Source organism: Myotis daubentonii, chromosome 12 (assembly GCF_963259705.1).
Source record: "Myotis daubentonii chromosome 12, mMyoDau2.1, whole genome shotgun sequence".
Classification (NCBI taxonomy): Eukaryota; Metazoa; Chordata; class Mammalia; order Chiroptera; family Vespertilionidae; genus Myotis; species Myotis daubentonii.
In genome coordinates this window covers 73,534,469-73,552,896 of record NC_081851.1, presented here as the reverse complement: position 1 = coordinate 73,552,896, position 18,428 = coordinate 73,534,469, and the positions used below count along the sequence as shown (strand labels likewise).

At 41.8% G+C, this 18,428-nt stretch overlaps 1 long non-coding RNA gene across 1 annotated transcript in view; it reads right to left on the bottom strand.

Annotated features, from left to right (window-relative positions):
- Nucleotides 1-17,411, bottom strand: part of LOC132213843 (uncharacterized) — a 155,274-nt gene extending 137,863 nt beyond the window's left edge. The window contains exon 1 of the long non-coding RNA XR_009448078.1: nt 17,245-17,411. This is a non-coding gene — a long non-coding RNA (uncharacterized LOC132213843). The remainder of the gene's footprint in view (nt 1-17,244) is intronic.
- Nucleotides 17,412-18,428: the final 1,017 nt, after the last annotated feature.

The following is an 18,428-nucleotide window of genomic DNA, read 5'->3' as shown; positions in this document are numbered from 1 at the left end:
ACCTGCATTCTTACAATGCAGCTGTGCTGCCCACTTCACTCCTCTACAGTTTCCAGTTAGCAACCACAAAAAACTTCACAGAAACCACTCATAATTCACTCCAAGGCACAGAATTCCAAAGGATCGGTTTTTAATTAATCTGTGTACGGGAGACATTTTCCCAAGTAAGCATGTGAGTGATAACCCGGTGTTGCAATATCCCACCCCATTTGCCTTCACATTCGCACAGGCAAGGAACTTGAGACCTAAGGAGATCAGCAACTTCTTGGAAGACTGCCATCTCCTCTCAGGTTACTTCAGCCCAGAGACTGCCCTTCAGGATATATTACATTAGGAAGGGCTTTCCTGGGAAAGAGGAGGTTCAGGACAAATTATTCAGTGCGGGCTCATGTCTACATACCCAGATACTCAGGCAAGACCTTGATGTGTTAATTTAACTCTCTAGGCTTTTGTTTTCTCATATGCTCCATAGGGATCATCATTTCCACCCACTTCTCAAGGTCATTTTAAAACAAAAGGACATCATTTGTAAACAGCAACTCAATATGAAGCAAGCACAATGCCTTCTTTGCAAACATGAGTACCTCACTATCTACCACCAGAACCCAGTCTTCTTTCTCCCTTCAGACATAAGCATGCAACATAAATGACAAGCGAATTGCACCAGATGCTTCCATAAAAAGAAAATGAAAAATTAAAAGTAATTGCTTTTCAGGCACCCATATGTTCAGCCTACTTAAAGAGAGGGATAAAGTGGGTCAGCCTACAGATAGCAAAAACATTGTGCTTTCTAAATCAAATCATCAAGATGGAAATGGTCATAAACTTGTACCAACATAATTCAACATTACCTCGAAAAAGAGATATATAGTAGGACACATGCACACACAGTGGTAAATGGTTTTACTGGGTAAAAATTGGTTACAGTGAACATTAAGGACAGGTTTAGAAGGTAAAACAATCAGAAAATGGCAAAATGGCAACCTGAAGGCTGGGCATGGAAGAGTACAGAGCAACTCAGCCTTTATGGTTTATTATGGAAGTTATTAGAGTTTATAGGATTACTGTTGGGATAGCTTCTGTTACTTTCACTACCTAACTATAGGGCCGCCTCTTGTTCATAACCAGAAGCATCTCTGTGTCCTGCCTTGACTGTCACTTTGGTGGTTTAGGGACTGGTGGCTTCATGATTAAAATGATCCCTGGCTGGTAGAAAGAACCAAAGAGAATGTGACCAACAAAGTTATATGTGAGTGGTTTGGGGACTGGTGGTGCATAGGAGTGTTTGAACTCAGAAATGGTAAGAATTATAAGGGTCCTCTCAGAACACATGGTCCAAATCCCTCATTCTGAATTGTCAGGTGGAGGCCTTAAAGCTTAAAGAGGCCTACCCAAGGTCAAAGCAAGTGAAGGAGAAAGATCATTGGATCCCATTGAGTAAGGCTGGCCTCACATCACAGATGAACAGAAGGAATCTCCACAATTTTCCCAAGAATTAATGCACAGCTGGACTAATGCCATTGTTGGGTTAATTTGCATACTCTCCTGATTAGCTGGTGCGCGTAGATGGTCAATTTACATGTTTGCCTATTATTAGGTAAGATGTATTTTTCAGGCATGCATTCCTGTTATTCTTGCCTACCAGTGTGTGTGTGTGTTTAATGTAGCTTCTTTGTCCAAATGAATCATCTAAAACAAATTTTTCAGAAATGAATGTTTGCAATCATCACTTCACACTCTTTAATTCTGTATGCAATGAGGAGTAATCTGCCAATTTTGTCATACATTTCTGGCAATTCTATTCATTCCCTCAGTAATTTTGCCTTTTTCCTAAATTTAAATTAATTCCTGTCAGTATGTCCTACTTTACATCATTAGTGATTTTATCACCTTGCTTTTATGCTTTAGAAGCTCTCATTTGACCCACTGCGGCATTAACTATGATCTCTGGATGTAGTAGTGTTTTCTATGTTTTATTTCTTAAAACTCAAGGCTTTGAGGAAAAGTGAGCAAAACCTCACTAAATATTTAGGGACTCGCCCTATATGAGCTTTAGGATTTGTTGGCATTAAAGGTACAAACAAAGGCAGAGGAGTGTGATGTGCCTGGCTAGTTGTCCTCTGAGTGGAGGGCAGGTCAACAGCAAGGATCCTAAAGACTCCCATTGTCACCAGCCTGGGCCCAGAAATCTACATGGGACATTTGCTGTGAACCTAAAACTGCTCTTAATAAGTAAAATCTATTACAAAAAACCCATATTGATTCTCTTTATTAATAGTAACAGCTAACACTGAGTGTTCACTCAGTGCCAGACATCACTTAGTCCTTTGTATGTATCAATCCTCAAAAGAACCTTAAAAGGTAAGTACTAGTAGGACCTGCAAGTCACTGATGAAGAAGCTTAGTGACTCACACAAGGTCACATGGATAGTTTTCACATGCAGGGGGTCAGGCTCCAGATTCCAGTGCCTTCCCTTGTCTCCAAGGTAGTATACTGAACTTCATGTCCAAATAGCAGTTGTAATATGAAGGGGAAGGAGGGAATCATGCAAAGCCTGGATTGTGAAATCTGTCCAGAGCAGAGATGAGGAGACCCCCCCCCCCAAGTCATAGCTGCACTGTGGCCTGTGCTAAGGGCCCTGATCCCTCTCCCCACACAGCATGGCTACAGGAGGAGCCCTATACAAATACGCTGCCCACGGGACCCTGCTCGCTGCCCATGGTGAACTCTGCAATTATGTGCAGGTCTTCAGCCCTGCAGAAGGACCTGATTCAAGTCGGGGCATGCACGGGAAGCTCATGGCGATTTCACGGCCCCCTCTTCCAACTTGGGCAAAGGGCACCACTGTTTGTTTTCATGAGAACTGAGCTGGAGGAGCAGAAGGTGTTTCCAATGAAGGCCCACCTGCATCATGTTAAGGAACACACAGGAACCATGGCTTTGAACTTCGGCACCGATGACTATTTGTTTTTCATTCAAGAAATGGAAGAGCAGCCTGAGAGTATCCACAGGACCCTAGTGGGCTGAGGATCACTGGTGCCCCCCGACCCTTCAGACATACCCATCATGCTGGCTCCAGACAGACCTTGCCATGCTGGGGACCTGTCCTTCAGCACAGGAGGCCATCCTTTTCCCAAATCAAGAGGGATTGCTTCCCCCAGAGTAACCACACACCACGCAGCCCAGCGTCCCTCTCCCACAGCATGCCTCAGCTACACTCTTTCCTACCTCCTGACACTCCCCTTCTCAGGAAGGTCAATAGGAAGGAAGCCCTCATCCTGCTTTGCTTCCTACCGGAGCAGCCTCAGACAAGGGGGTGATGTCTGAGCTGCCCAGGATCAGATGGACCTCAAAGCATCCCAGCTAGAAGCACAAGGATCTAGAGGAAAAGCTTTCCTATGCTCCCCCATTGTCCCCCTCCGCTGCCGCACCACAGTGTGGCCAACTCGTCTACTCTCCTGAATCACATAGTAGGCAGCAAAGTCTTCTATGGCAAACAGGCAAACAAAACAAACTACATCACTTTAGGATTGGAGCCTTTCCCTAAGATCCCAAAGGAGAGTAACTGATAATCCAACCGACACTACAGTGATATTAATTGGTGGCTTCCACTTCATGTCTTCCACTCCTATAGGCATCTCTGGCTTAAACAGAAAACTGAGGCAGGCAACGTTTAGCCTGACAGATGGCTTTGCCATCAGTGGGGTTCCTGGCACTGTGATCTTTAACGGGTGTTTGGCAACATGGAAGTCCTCTCTAGGGCCCTCTGGAGCCCTAATGGTGCCCTTCATCACCACACTTGTAAACTTTCCACTCATGCTGCCCCGAGCCCACAGGCCAAGCTGATGAAAACTGAAGGAGCCCTGCACCAGCTCAGGGCCAAGAGAATCGCTTCTGTGTCATTATCAAGTCACAGTGGACAAGGCTTGAGGCTTGAGTTCCAGTCTTCCCAGGGACAGCTCTGCTGTCTTGGATGATTAAATGCCTGAGCTTCAAGTGTGTCTGCACTAACATAAAACTGTAATGCTGACACTGATATCTGCCTCCAAATTTCATGTTAAAGTTCCAGGGAAGTACTGGTAAATGTTTTGTGAACTATAAATACTGCAAAGATAAGCATTTCTAGGATGTGAGGATGTTAAACAGAACATTAAAAAGGCTATTAGAAATGTAACTTCATGTGTAAATGTCCATTCACAATTTTATTTTAATTCCTCCAGCCAGCGGCACTGCACTCATAGATGAAGGCCTCCATGACCAGAATCGTGCTCTGTGCCCCGGGAAAGGTATCACAGATGGGAGGCACAGTTCCTGCTCTCTGTGTACTTACTGTCCTGTTGGGAGGCCAGGACATGCATGTGAAGTAATGACAATGCAGGACCGACATCCTCAGTGCTGGTACCTCGTTTACAAATACAGACTTGGAAAGAATTCATACTCAACAGTTGTTGCCCCTCTGACTCTTTCAGCAGCACAGTTGTCCAGGACTCTGTGTTGCCACCATTGTCCCACCCCCTGAGGCAGAGCCCTCTATTCTGCCCCTGCTGCTCCTGCCTCCATGCCAGAGCCCCCTCCCCACCCTGCACCTGGGACAGACATGTGGGTTTTGAATTATCCCAACTGGGACTTGGAACATGTTCTTCTAGAGAAGCAATGAGCCCGGTGGTATTAACAGGGCCCTCCCTCCAGATTGGTCTAGATGCCCCTTGTCTGGGCCTCCAGAGCCCTCTCTCACTGCACTAAGTACAGGAACTTGTAACTCCCTGAGGTCAGGATCTGTATCCAGTTCATCTTTATACCTACAATGGGTAGTACAGAACTTGAAACAAAATATTTGTGGAAAGAATGAATAGAGAAATAAACCACATCACGGACTAAAAAAGTTTGGAGAGACTAGCATGAGAACCAACCCCATATGCTACCCTGGGAATTCATGTCAAGCTGAAAATATACAGAAAAGAGGGTTAAAAATAACACAAAAATAGTAAAAATATATACGGGTATACATGTTTGTATATAAGTATATAGCATAAAGAAAATGGGGGGGGGACACACTGAGTTATTAACATAGGGGACAAAAAAAAGGGTGTCCAGAAAGAAGAGAGAGAGCCAAAGATAAAAAAGAACTAAGAGAAAAAATCTCCAGCATTTACAATAGAACCACATATATGTGTCCATGCAAAATAAGGGGAATGATAATTCTCCAGTAGAAGCCAAATAAGAAATAAGAACTAATCCAAGTAAGGAGTTGAGATGAATATTCCCAAACACACAGGAGAAGAAATGAGAACTTAGGCCAGGAACCCAATGGGCACCTTCATAGCAGCAATGCTTGGACCAGGGGGCTTCCTAAAAGATACAGGCCCCCAGACTACAGGCTCCAGGCTTTCCCAGTAGCATGTCCAACTCCAGCCAAGGATGGGTCCAAGTAAAATGGTTCACATAGCTATTCCTGCATCATATGAGCTGAACTAATATCAACAATTACATCAGGAAAAATGTGTTTACCTTGGTTTTCCGCCATAGGAAATGGGTCCAAAATGATGTTAAACATACGCCTTTCATTCCTGCTTCTATTAGAAGGACAAATAATTTAACAGGTGGGACTCAGAATTCCATGGTTCTGTTTTTTTTTTATTCCTGTTTTTTTTTTTTTTTACTATGGAATATTAAACATTCCATTTTTGGTCAATGGAATCTGGAACCCTTCTTAGCAGACCTTGGCAAGCTCTATTTATTTTGCAAAAGCCCTCCTAATGCTCACATGAGCAGTGAGTTGGAAAGGCCTGGTGAGTCCAATCAGACTTACTTTCACATGTTATCAGTACAATATGTTGCTTCAATTGAGAGACCAAATTCTCTAACTCCTCCAAGAATTGATCCAGACAGCAAAAAGAGAGGAAATCCATTCTACTTTAATAAGGCAATTGGTCCAGACTGCATATAGTATCGTTTCAGTCTAGAATTTTCATCATCACTGCCAAAAACATCAAACAGAAACATTGCTGGACTCACTCAGCTTTCATTCTCTGAAGAATAGCCATCTTGTTCTAGGCCTGAGTGGTAAGAAAGGAATTCAAGGGAGATGGCAGGGGTAGTCACAGGGAGCATTGAACTCTTTCTCACTGCTTGATTTCTAAGCTTCACAGTTATGAATAAAAGTTCATGAAGTATGGCAATTAAGGACAACCCGAAGTTTCCCCATATCTCAAATGCTCAGCCTCTTAAAGACTCTCCGACCATACTCATCAGATTATCTAACTCACCTTTCTCTTTTACTCATCTATCCTATATAATCCTTTAAGAGGTTACTCAAAGAACTGTAATGTTTATGCTAGGTATTAGTCGGAAAGTATCCCAATGATATTCCCAAATTAGAGTGCATTAGTTAAGGTAATTCTAACTACTATAATGAACAAGCCCAAAAATACACAAGGTGTTAAGCACAACATGCATAAATAATGCATTCATGTAAAATCCAAAACAGGCAGTAGAGACTGGCGGTGGGTCTTTGCATGACCTTTCTGCCATGCTAGTTCTCTGCTAGGACCATGGAGTCCTCTGTGTTTAGCCAGCAGACAGGGGACCAGGGAGTAGAAAAGCTAAATTCGCTTCCTAAAAACATCAGCCCTAAATGATACCTAACTACGAAGAAAGTTGAGGAATATTGTCTAGCTGTGTGTTCTGAAAAAAGAAGAAACACGTTTCATAAAAAGCCAGCCAATGTCTGTCATAGACAATCGAATAATACATACTCTAAATTCTGCTGTGTTAAAATTACCATAGTAATTGGGGAGTCATATTTCAGGAGAGAGAGAGAGAGAGAGAGAGAGAGAGAGAGAGAGAGAGAGAGAGAGAGACCAGATAGCTGGACTATGATGACCTACCTTCAGAATCAGACATACAGTTCAATACCTGCTACCTGCCACAGATAATCCTGGAGTGGTGCCTTGCTGTAAAATTCAAGTCCAAAGTGACTCAGATACACTTACGAGAATCCAAGCTGTGAGGCAGAGGGGTTGTCTAAGCGAGAGTCTGGGGAGTGATACGAGAGTATGCCAAGCACTGTGCCTTCACTGCACACGAGCCAGACTGGACACTCCTGGGCTCTGGGTCCGCTGTTCAGACTCCAGGGCTTTGCGTGAACAGGTACAATAGCTGCTGTATTCTAGCTTGCTGCAGGTCACAAAGCGTATCAGTAATTCTCCTCTCATTTTTAAAAAACAAAAAACAAACACAAAACCTTTCTGTAATAATCAGAGCAGGTCTTGTGTTTTTATTATTATTATCAAGCTGGAAATGGAAAGCCTAAGGGACCTAAAGCTAAATCAGAGGTGGGACTTAAACTCAAAACACAAAGGCCATTCTCCCCCCCCCCCCCCCGACAGAAGCCCCCATCAACCCTCACATCAGTCCCCATAAGCTTCCCTAGAAAGACTTTGACTGCAGTCATCCCAACAGGTACCCCTTCCTTCTAATTTTCACACAGATCACTTTCATCCGGTTGTGCCTAGTGCTTTTATTGAACAAGAGAAAAGCCTACCACACATTGTTCCTTGCACATGATGGAATCTTGCCAAACAAAACTCATAAATCCTAAACTTTGTTCCTCAAAGTATGGGGTGTGGACCAGCAGCACTGGATGCCCCTGGGAGTTTGTTAGAAATGCAGATCCTTGGGCCCATTCCATGACCCACCCACTGAATCAGATTCTCTGTTCAAATAAGATCCCCAAGTGATACTGAAGACCCATTAAAGTCTGAGCAATACTGCTCCAGAATACCCTTTAGTATATTAACTTGAATGCTCAGGAGAGGGAGAATGACATAATATAAAAAGAGTTTCTACAAATCAACAAGAAAAATAAAAATAGATCAAACATAAGAACAGTTAATTCACAGAAGAAATACAAATGGACAATAAACAAACATAAAATGCTCATCTTCTCTAGTGATTTGGGAAATGCAAATTATAACAACAACATATTATCATTTTTTTAACAATCAGATTGTCAACACTTTTAATGTCTCTCTCCTCCCTGTCCTTCCCATTGTCATGTACAATGCCAAGTATAGGAACTAACAACTATCAATGATTTATCACTTTATAATTTTTAAATGTTGGACAAAGGAGAGAAAGTAAGAAATAAGTATTTTTCCAAAAACCTGGAGAGGTAGGTATTTTTTTCCCAACTGTAGGTGGGTAAACTGAGGCTCAGTGATGTTGAGAGGTTTGGTGGGACTCATACATCTCGGAAATAATAGGGCCAGTCTTCAAACCTACTTCTGAATGTCTCCAAAGCCCAGTCTTTTCCCTGAACCATGCTGCCTTCCTGACTTGTCACTTAGGTGATCTTGTTGAATTCTCACATTACTGTCTCCAGAAGTACTTGTTGACTGATTGACGACATTTTCAGTAGCAATGTGGTCCTGTTGCAGGGTTTCCCGCAGCTGAATTTGATGAAAAGCCCCTGCTGTGCTCAGAGTGGTTTAACCTTTTTCAAACTCTAGCTTTGCCACAATATCATCAGTCTCAATCCCAAGACCTGTGCAATATATAGCAAGAAGTTCTACATACTCTCAGAGCTCGCAAGGCAAGTCTCAGGTGAGAGAGTCCAAACTCCAGCCCTGGCATCTGGGCAGGGGTTCATTGCTGGGGAGCCCACCTCATGCTGCTTCCCTAGGTTCTCTCAGGCAGTTGCTTAGTCATGGGTGGGCTGGGCTGTCTTGGACAAACTTCGTTGACGTCATCTCCTGAGAAGTGGGTTGTTGACACATCAGCACAGAAGGCTGGAGTCCACAGGAGTTCAAGGCCACCACTGGACACTCCAGAGTCAATGAACTGGGTTCCAGGTGCAGTTCTCCATTAACTAGCAGTGTGTTCTTGGGGAAAGTACTCAGCATTTCTGAGCCTGCTCACTCAATATACTATGGGAATAATAGCAGCTTTCCTGCCTACCTTTCAGGAGATTAAGAGAATCAGAAAGATTCTATTTGTAGAAGAACAGTAGAAACCACAAATCCCTGCCTCTATACCATATGCTGAAGAGCAGTTGTCATTGGAAGAGGTGGAACGCTGCTAAGGACAAAGCACTGGGCAAAAAAGGTCAGGAGATCTGATGTCCACTCCTGACTGAGTTACCAAATCTCTGCTGTAATTATTACGTGTGATTTCCCAAAACTTTAATAACAACTAAACAATGTTCTTCCTGGAAGCTTATGGAAAATCCCTGGAAACGTCTGGTCACTGCATAACCTTTACTTGTTCACTGAACCAGCACACTCTGAACTGGGCTCTCGGACTTGCCATTTGCACACTGCATCCCTCACTACACTTGACCCGCAATACGCTGCGATGCAACAAACAGTAAGCCTCACAGAAGTTTAGATGGTATCATTCCTGATTCTACATATGAGGAAACTGAGGCTCAGAGAGGTGCACTCACCTATAGAAGGTCACACAGCTAATAATGGTTAAAGCTGGAATTTTAAACGAGGTTTTCTAAAGCCAAATCCTACAAGTAGATGGTTAGCATCCAATTAAGTAGGGTCAGAGAAGGAAATCTGGGCCTGAAGAACCAGAATCACTGGCAGCCCCCCGCACAGGTGTCACTTTGAGCCTCCACAGAGCTCTGCATGAGCCCCTCTCCCCGCTGGCCAGAAACTGAAGCTTATCTGTGGTATTTAAAGGTCCAAGGAATTGGGCAAAGTTTCATGAGAGGGATGGAAAATGTCTGCTCCTGTCAAATTTCAAACTCTTGCAGTAGTTGTCTCATTTTTTTAATGTCCTTCATTCTAAAAATATTCTTCCCACTTCCCCAAGAAATCCCATTTTGTCATTTACATGGTCAAATAAAACTCTGAAGAGATCAAGAAGTGGCAATTCAAGGTAAAAATATCAGAGCGGCCCCTGTCTTGGATCCCTGAGAATTCTGAGCCCACAGAGGCAGAGCACCCAGCTTAAGTAGCTTATGACTTATTTTAAAAGTCATTCTTAGCCCTGGAAGGGTGGCTCCGTTCATTGGAATGTCATCCCATACATCAAAAGTTTGTGGGCTCCATTCCTGGTAAGGGCACACACCTAGCTTGTGGGTTCAATCCCTTGTCCAGTTATGCGTGGGAGGAGGCCAATTGATCTCTCTCTCTCTCTCTCTCTCTCTCTCTCTCTCTCTCCACACCCCCTCTCAATTAATAAAAACATATCATAAGGTGAGGATTTCTTTAAAAAGCCATTCTTCTGCCTCTGCAGGGAAGGTAGCCTTCAGGTGAATGCTCTCCCTGGAAAATCCAGGTTCCTGTGGGAATTTCAGGTAAGAATCCTGGTCCTCTCCATGCCCCATGACTACTCTATCCAGGAAGGTTATCATTTAAAATTGACAGTGAAATAAAGAGTTTCCCAAACAAACAAACAAAAAAGGCTAAAGGGGTTCATTACCACCAAACCAGTATTGCAAGAAATGTTAAATCTTAAATGCTTTAAGAGGAAGAAGAAATAGAGAGGTATTTTTAAAATGACAATAAATAAGTACCTATCAATAATAACCTTAAATGTAAATGCTTCAATCAAAAGACATCGAGTAACTGAATGAACACGATCCATATATATATGCTGTCTACAAGAAACCCAGTTCAGAACAAAAGATATACACAGACTGAAAGTGAATGGATAAAAAAAAAAATTATTCCATGCAAATAGAAACAAACAAACAAAAAAGCTAGGGTAGCAATATTTATATCTGACAAAATAAACTTTAAAACAAAGGCTATAATGAGACAAAGAAGGTCCCTACTTAATACTAAAGGGATCAATCCAACAAGTGGGTATAACTCTTATTAGCATATATGCAACCAACATAGGAGCACCTAAATATATAAAGAAAATCTTGGTGGACTTTAAGGGAGAGATCAACAGTAATACAGTCATAGTAGGAATTTTAATACCCCACTGTCATCATTGGATAGATCCTCCAAACAAAAATAAACCAAAACAAAAACAAGGCAACAACCACCTTAAGTGGCACACTGGATTGGATAGATGTAATTGACATTTACAGAACATCTCATCTCTAACCCAAATATACATCCTTCTCAAGTGCACATGGAACAATCTCAAACACCACTTGTTAGGACACAAAATTTGACTTAACAAATTCAAGAAGATGGAAATCACATCAAGCATCTTCTCAGATCACAATGGCATGAAACTAGAAATCAACTACAATAAAACAACTGAAAAGCATTCAAACACATGGAGACTAAATAGCATGTTATTAAACAATAAATGGGTTAACAATGAGATCATGGAAGAAGTCAAAACTTACATGGAACAAATGAAAATAACCACACAACCACCCAAAATCTATGGGATACAATGGAAGTGGTCCTGAGAGGAAAGTTCTTAGTGTTACAGGTCTACTTCAAGAAGCAACAAAAATCTCAAATGAACAATCTAACCTTACACCTAAAAGAACCAGAAAAAGAACAACAAACAAATCCCATAGTAAGTAGAAGGAAAGAAATAATAAAGATCAGCGTGGAAATAAATAACATAGAGGCTAAAGAAAAATAATACAAAGGTCAATGAAACCAAGAGCTGGTTCTTTGAAAAGATAAAACTTACATATGAAATCTAATGAACAAAATAAACTTAAAAACAAAATAGAACAGAGGCACAGATACATGTAACAGACTAATAGCTGTCAGAGAGGTGGGAAGAGGGTGACTAGATGAAAGAAGGTGAAGGTATTAACCAAGGAACACATATGCACAACCCATAGACACAGACAACAGTGTGATGATGGCCAGAGGAAGGGGGGGACATGGGCTGGGTCAGGGTGGACAAAGGGCAGACATCTGTAATAGTATCAACAATAAAAATAAAGTTAATAAAAATTTTTAAAATGCTGCTTTATTATGCATTTTATGGAACATCTTGGCAAGAAGCTGGTGTGGCTGAGTAATGTCATTTTCTCAACCCAAGACAATTGCAAAAACTGTGAAGTCTTAAGAAAAATGATGCCTGAGGGCATGTCCACAACTCTGTGTAATATTTAGAAAAGCAGACATGAGGGGTCTGCTTCTTGGGCAGACTTCCTTTCTGTCCTCCATGTGAAGAGGTCTAATTCATACAGGATACCTAGGACATGAGAATTAAATAGTAACCAGCACTATATTCTGCAGAAGAGTGAATTAGTTCTGTCAGTATAAGCATGAGGGCTCCTTATCTTGGGGGAAAAAAATCAACGCAGAGTTAGACCTTGGGGCCAGACTTGCTCACCTTCACTGATGAAAGTTGCCTATTGACCTGGGCTCCATTTTGGTAGGTATTACTCGGCAATGCTTCCAAGGTTCACTTTACCAAACTTATGGTAACTAGACTAATAAAATCATTGTATAATATATGTTGAATTATTCCTTTGGAAGAGGTGATTGGAGAAACCAACCACACACCCTCCCTAGGGCTTCTGAGGGCCACACAATGTAGCTATGGTAGCTGGCATTATGTGGCATCTACAGACAAAGAAGAACCCCTCACCCCTTTCTTTCCTGTGAAGGTGACTGATGTTTAATTGGAAATCAGAAGTACAACCAAGTACATTGGCCCTAAACTCCCAGCAACTGAGTTAATCTACTGCAGAATGAAGTAGAACCAGACATAGCTTGTTTCATCTTGCCAAAAGAATGGTATGATAAGTCATGTTGCCAATGGCACAATCTGCAATATTACAGTAAAATAAAAATCAATGCCTCTTGGTCCTAGACATAACCACAGTACTTTTATGGATCCAAATTCTGAAAGCTATGATAGCGAACATCTTGTTCACATTGGTTTTGGCAACTTCCAAAGATGTTTTGTATATCTTCCTGCCACCCACTAAATTTCCCACCCTTGCCACTTCATCAGTGACTCCAAATTTATAAAGAAAATCTGCATAAAAAATTCCCACTCCTCATAAAACCAAGATTTCTATACACAGGAATGTTTTATGGAACAGTACTTTCAAATGAAAGTTCTAAAAAATATTTAAACAAAGATTGTCTCATTGTTTGGGTACCACATAAAGAATAAATGTGTATTATAGTGAATAATTTTCAAGCTCTGTGCTCCATACCAAACCCTGAAAGAGATCCAACTTCAATGTAAGCCCCTTGAGGGACCAGGGTTTAATGAACTCTGTAGCCCCAGAAACTATCAGAGTTCCTAGAACATGTCAGACAATAAATATTTGTTGAAAGACCAAATGTCAGACTTAAATACATTGGGGGCCACATAATAAACTCTGTGTACCAACATTTAAGTAGAACTAACCCTACACCCCATTCTCTCCCTCCCTCCTTCACTACCCATACATACTCACAGCACACACATGATCAACTGATCTAGACTTTACATACAACAACAAAAAAAGATAAAAGATATGATTTTGTATCTGAAAATTATTATTTAGAAGGTCAGGAAAGACCCAAGATTTTGGTTCCCTGCTCCAGAGATATTATAGACCTGTTAGAAGTAAAAAGGATATATACAGTGCTATGCAGCATCCTTTGGTTACAACTGAAAACTTCAAATAAAGTTTTAATTGGAAATAGACATTCAATTCTCTGCTTTTGCCCTACCTGTTTTTGTTTATTTGTTATTGTTGTTGTTTAGCATATTAAAGCATAAAATAAACCTGTTTAGACTCTCATGTTTTTCCATAGAGAAAGCATAGCAAAAGTTAAGGCAACTTCAGGAGAAATCCCATTTACCAACAAACACCACATACTCTCAAACACAAAGCCTCAGTTTCTGATATTTATTTCCCAAACTGGACGCTGGCTTACTGAAGACTAGACCCAGGGATCATTTTACATAATGGATCATTGCTTTTATGAGTTCTTAGTGACCACAAAGGTCTTGAATTCCTTTGCAAACAGCAAAAAAGCAAATTTCCTCTTTTGGGGGTACCAAGAATTCATACCAAAGGCTACAGTGAGACATTCTTGGTCTGTGTCTATGAGTAATCGAAGACCACTACTCCACGGACATAAAGACAGTCAGGCATTAGTAAAAGCAAAGTTTCTCTTTCAAAGAGAAAGATACATGTAGTTTGAATGTGGTTGATCTTGGAAATCACTGTTTCTAATGAATTGCTTCAATGATTAAAAATGCTAAACAATACCACTAAAGATACAGCAAATTTATTTTAAAGCAGTGGTTCTCAACCTTCTGGCCCTTTAAATACAGTTCCTCATGTTATGACCCAACCATAAAATTATTTTCGTTGCTACTTCATAACTAATGTTGCTACTGTTATGAATCGTAATGTAAATATCTGATATGCAGGATGGTCTTAGGCGACCCCTGTGAAAGGGTTGTTCGACTGCCAAAGGGGTCACGATCCACAGGCTGTTTTAAAGGATAAAAACATATATATATATTTTACTTACATGATGTTAAGAATAATGCCCAACATTTCATTTATTATTTTTTTAAGATTTTTTAAATTGATTTTATTTAGAAAGAGAGGAAGAGAAAGGGAGAGAGAGAGAGAGAGAGAGAAACATACATCAGCTGCCTCCTGCATATCCCCTACTGAGGATCAAATCCAGCATCCCGGGCATGTGCCCTGACCAGGAATACTAATAGAATCAGCAACCCTTTGGTGTCTGGGGCAAGAGCCAACCAAGCCACAGTGGTCAGGGCAACGCCCAACATTTCTATAGGATGTTTGTGTTTACAAAGCTTCTTTCCTTCCATGACCCCTTTTTAAATTCACTACATCTATTTTGCAAGGCAAACAAGACAGGCTCTGCTGTGATTTGTCTGCACCTCAAATGGAAGGTTAACAGGAGTTAAAATGGAGCTCTTCCTAGTAGCACATTATAAAATGAACTGCCCACCAATGCAGGACTTGCAAAGGAAATGTTTCCGAAATCATACTTGCAATGCGTAGCCCAACATCCACTCTAAAAATCTCTGAGGTTGAAGAGATCTAAAGGAAGATATTTCTTTGACAAAAATGGTAAGCATTATCAGCACCCCTCTGCACACTCCATGAGAAAGGGAGAGGGGGTGCATCCCTTCACCTGGGGGAGGCTTCAGGATTACAGTTTGGAAAGCCTGGTCTGTCTGAAGGCACAGAGACTGGGTGTGGTTCCAAGCTTGAAAAAACTCAGCAGAAAGAGGAAGTGATGGGTAGCTACCTAAAAGCAGAGGAAGGATAGGCGGCTGCCCTGGAAATGGCTCAATTTCGGAGTTTCCCTTGGTTTCACGTGGACATTGTGGAAAGATACCAGTATAGATTGTGTTATGAAAAATGTTACTTGTGTTATGAAAAAAGGTCCTCCTGGGAGCTGAGCAGCAGAATAACCCCAAGAAAGGATGGGCATTGATATCTGCAGTAGTAAGTGGCCAATTTGAAGGGACATCATCCGTGTTCAGGGAACAGCACTTGATCCCCAATATAAGGGTGTCTAGCTCCCAACACACCCAGAGGGCAGTAATATTTGATTATGACAGGCCCATCAAGCAGCACCTTTTTCACTCCCTAATTCTCCCTCACCAATCCTCTTCACCCTAGAAGACCAGAGCAGACTAGGGGCAGGTAGAGGAGGAAAAGTTGCATAAGATGAAAAACAGAGAAGACCACTGTAGACCCCACCTCCAATTGCAGGCTTCCAGTCCGATGTATTACTGAGTTGGGGAAGGGGAGAAGCTTCCATATAAAATTGAATTCAAAGCATCAAACATTCGAAACATCCAGTGGCTACCCATAAAAGCTCAAAAATAAGCAACTGCTGATTACATTTTACAGCAGTCTCTGAGATGCCTGAATCTGGGACTCTTGGGGGCTGGGGCTAGGCTATCCACAAGTCCATTATGGAGAACCAACCTGGGATAAGCAGAAAATTATTCCAGCCTTGCTCTCCAGAGCCCTTACTATTATGGAAAAAGATACACAATGTACATGGACCCCTCCTGGACCAGGACCCTCACCTAAAGGCCAGTCCTTCTCAGAGGCCGGCCTGACCTCAGGCACATCCTCTTCCTCCAAATGGGGAAACAGGTATTGATCTGCTCATAAGTGACCAGGTGACCAGCTACTCTAGGCCCTGTGTGCTGAGAGTACCAAAACTTCACAGTCAGGTGTTAGCTTAGAAGATGAGACAGGAACCTTGAACACTGTGCTTCCCTACGGGGATGGAGCTTGTATGATCTGGAAAGTGAACAGATTTCAGAAAGAGCCAAGAGAGTCAGCATGGCCTCACAATTGCCTTCTTTTGACACCCTCGCCTGATTCTCCTTGAATATCATTGTTTCATATCATCTGAAGCTGTTTCATTTGAACTCACACATTATTGATAAGGTGCCTTCTCTATATAAGACATTGAACAAAAGCCCCTAAGGGGAGTCAGATCCCCTAGTTCCAACTTTGATCCTGGGCAAGTCCCTTTCTCTGCCTCTCTCTCTCCTTCAGGTTCCCGTACATAAAATGAGAGCACTGAATGAGATGTCCTCTAAGACCATCATTGCTCTAACACAGTGGTTCTCAACCTTTGCTGCACATTAGAATCACCTGGGAGTCTTTTTAAAATTCTTTCACAACCATTACCTCTTCGGTTTGTATCTCCACCTGCGATTCTAAGGCATTGGTATTATTAGCCTTATTAAACAAATGAGGAACCAGACTCAGAGAAGTTAAATGAGTTATCCCAGGTCACACAAACAGCAGAAGTTGGACCAGGAGCTGAGCATCTTGATTACCAGCCTGGCCGCCTTTCCATGCCCCACAAATTCTGGTGTTTGTCATTAATAGTGACACAGGCAGCTCCTGGGAACCAGTCAGGGTCCCTTCTCACTGATGTCAGGTAACAACATTGTACTGGTTTTTGTCAAAGTCCCAGTGGCTGGTCTGATTAAGTAGGTTCTTCCCAGAGGGTCTTGTGAACCCCCAATAACCTCCTTTCTAAGTTTCTTTCAGTAACTCTGACCATTTGGAGAGAAAACAAATCCATACACAGAGGAGTTTTAGGTGTTATTTTAACTTTGTATACCATGCATAAAAAGTTGCCCTTTAACTTCAATTTTTGAATATAAGTTAGGGAAAAAGAAAAGTTTTTGGCACATGTTCTCCAGGTGAATGCCCCAGAGCCTGGAGTTTAACTCCAGGACCCCCAACAAAACTCCAGAGTAACCCCTGTTTCTACCCCCTTCCCCTTCCCCATAAAGTCCAGGTCCCTTCCCTTAGCACTGTATCTCACCAGCTACCTGTGAGGTTCCAGACCATCTTTCAAGCAATATGGATTTACAGCAAAAACTTTTCCACAACACTCAGAATTTCTTCTTGGCTTTGTCTTATTCACTGAAAGAAAAAAAAAATCACTGCATTGTTTAAAGAGAAATAAAAATCAAGAATATATTGTCATTACAAGAGCACAGAATATTCTTGTGGCACAAAATGGCCACATAAATTACTCAATAGTTTTTCAGCAGGTCAGAATATTAATTTGTATTCATATCTGCTAATAAAAAATCAGAGCAAGTTTTAAAGATTTCTACTAAAAATAATTAAAACACAAAAATTTTTGGTTCCCTGAGAAATAATCATCAATATGTGGGAGGAATCACTCTGGGGAAGAGTTCACTCCTTGACCATGCGTATGTCCCTATATTTCTTTTTTCGCACACAAAGATTCAACTCTGATTTTTGTTCTTTAAGCTCTGACATGGATAGTTCTATCTATCCTATCTGATGCACAATAACCTGTTATAACCACACAAAGAGAGGGGAGAATTATACAGAAGCATGAATAAGATCATGTTCCTAAAATGTTATTTAGAGAAACTCATTTGAGGTTTCCAAAATGTGTTGTCAGAATTTGACCCACTGACTCTCTGCTCAGAATTAACTTCCATGTTGCCCAGTCCTATAACCCTGACTTCTTGGGAGAGAAAAAGAAGTCCGCTAGCTGCCTAGCAACCAATGCAGGTCTTCTGGAAGCTTCGGCCGCCACCCTAAATAATCCTTGGATGACCTGCAAATGGTATGAATAGTATTTGCTAATTCTATCACTGCTCAGTTCCCCAAATTTGCCACTGCAGTAAGAGGGAGCGTTACTGGCAAGTGAGTAGCATCCCACAGGGCTGAGGGTGTGCCCTGCTCAATGTCAGCCTTTTCAGCTGAGTGGACAATCTGCTTTAACAGTGGGATGCTGGGAGCACGGACACCGGACGCCAAAGCCCTCCTGGTCCCGGTGGTAACTTCATTTCCCAAATGTTCATAATTAAACAGCTTTTATTGAAGTAATCAGCATGAGCTCCTTAGCTTTGTTTTTGCAAACGGTATTGTGTTTATGGAGCCAAATATGAGAGACTTTGATACTGAATACCTCCTCGGATGTGTTAACGTTGGCAGAGTCTCTAGATTCTGAAGATGCCGGGCCGC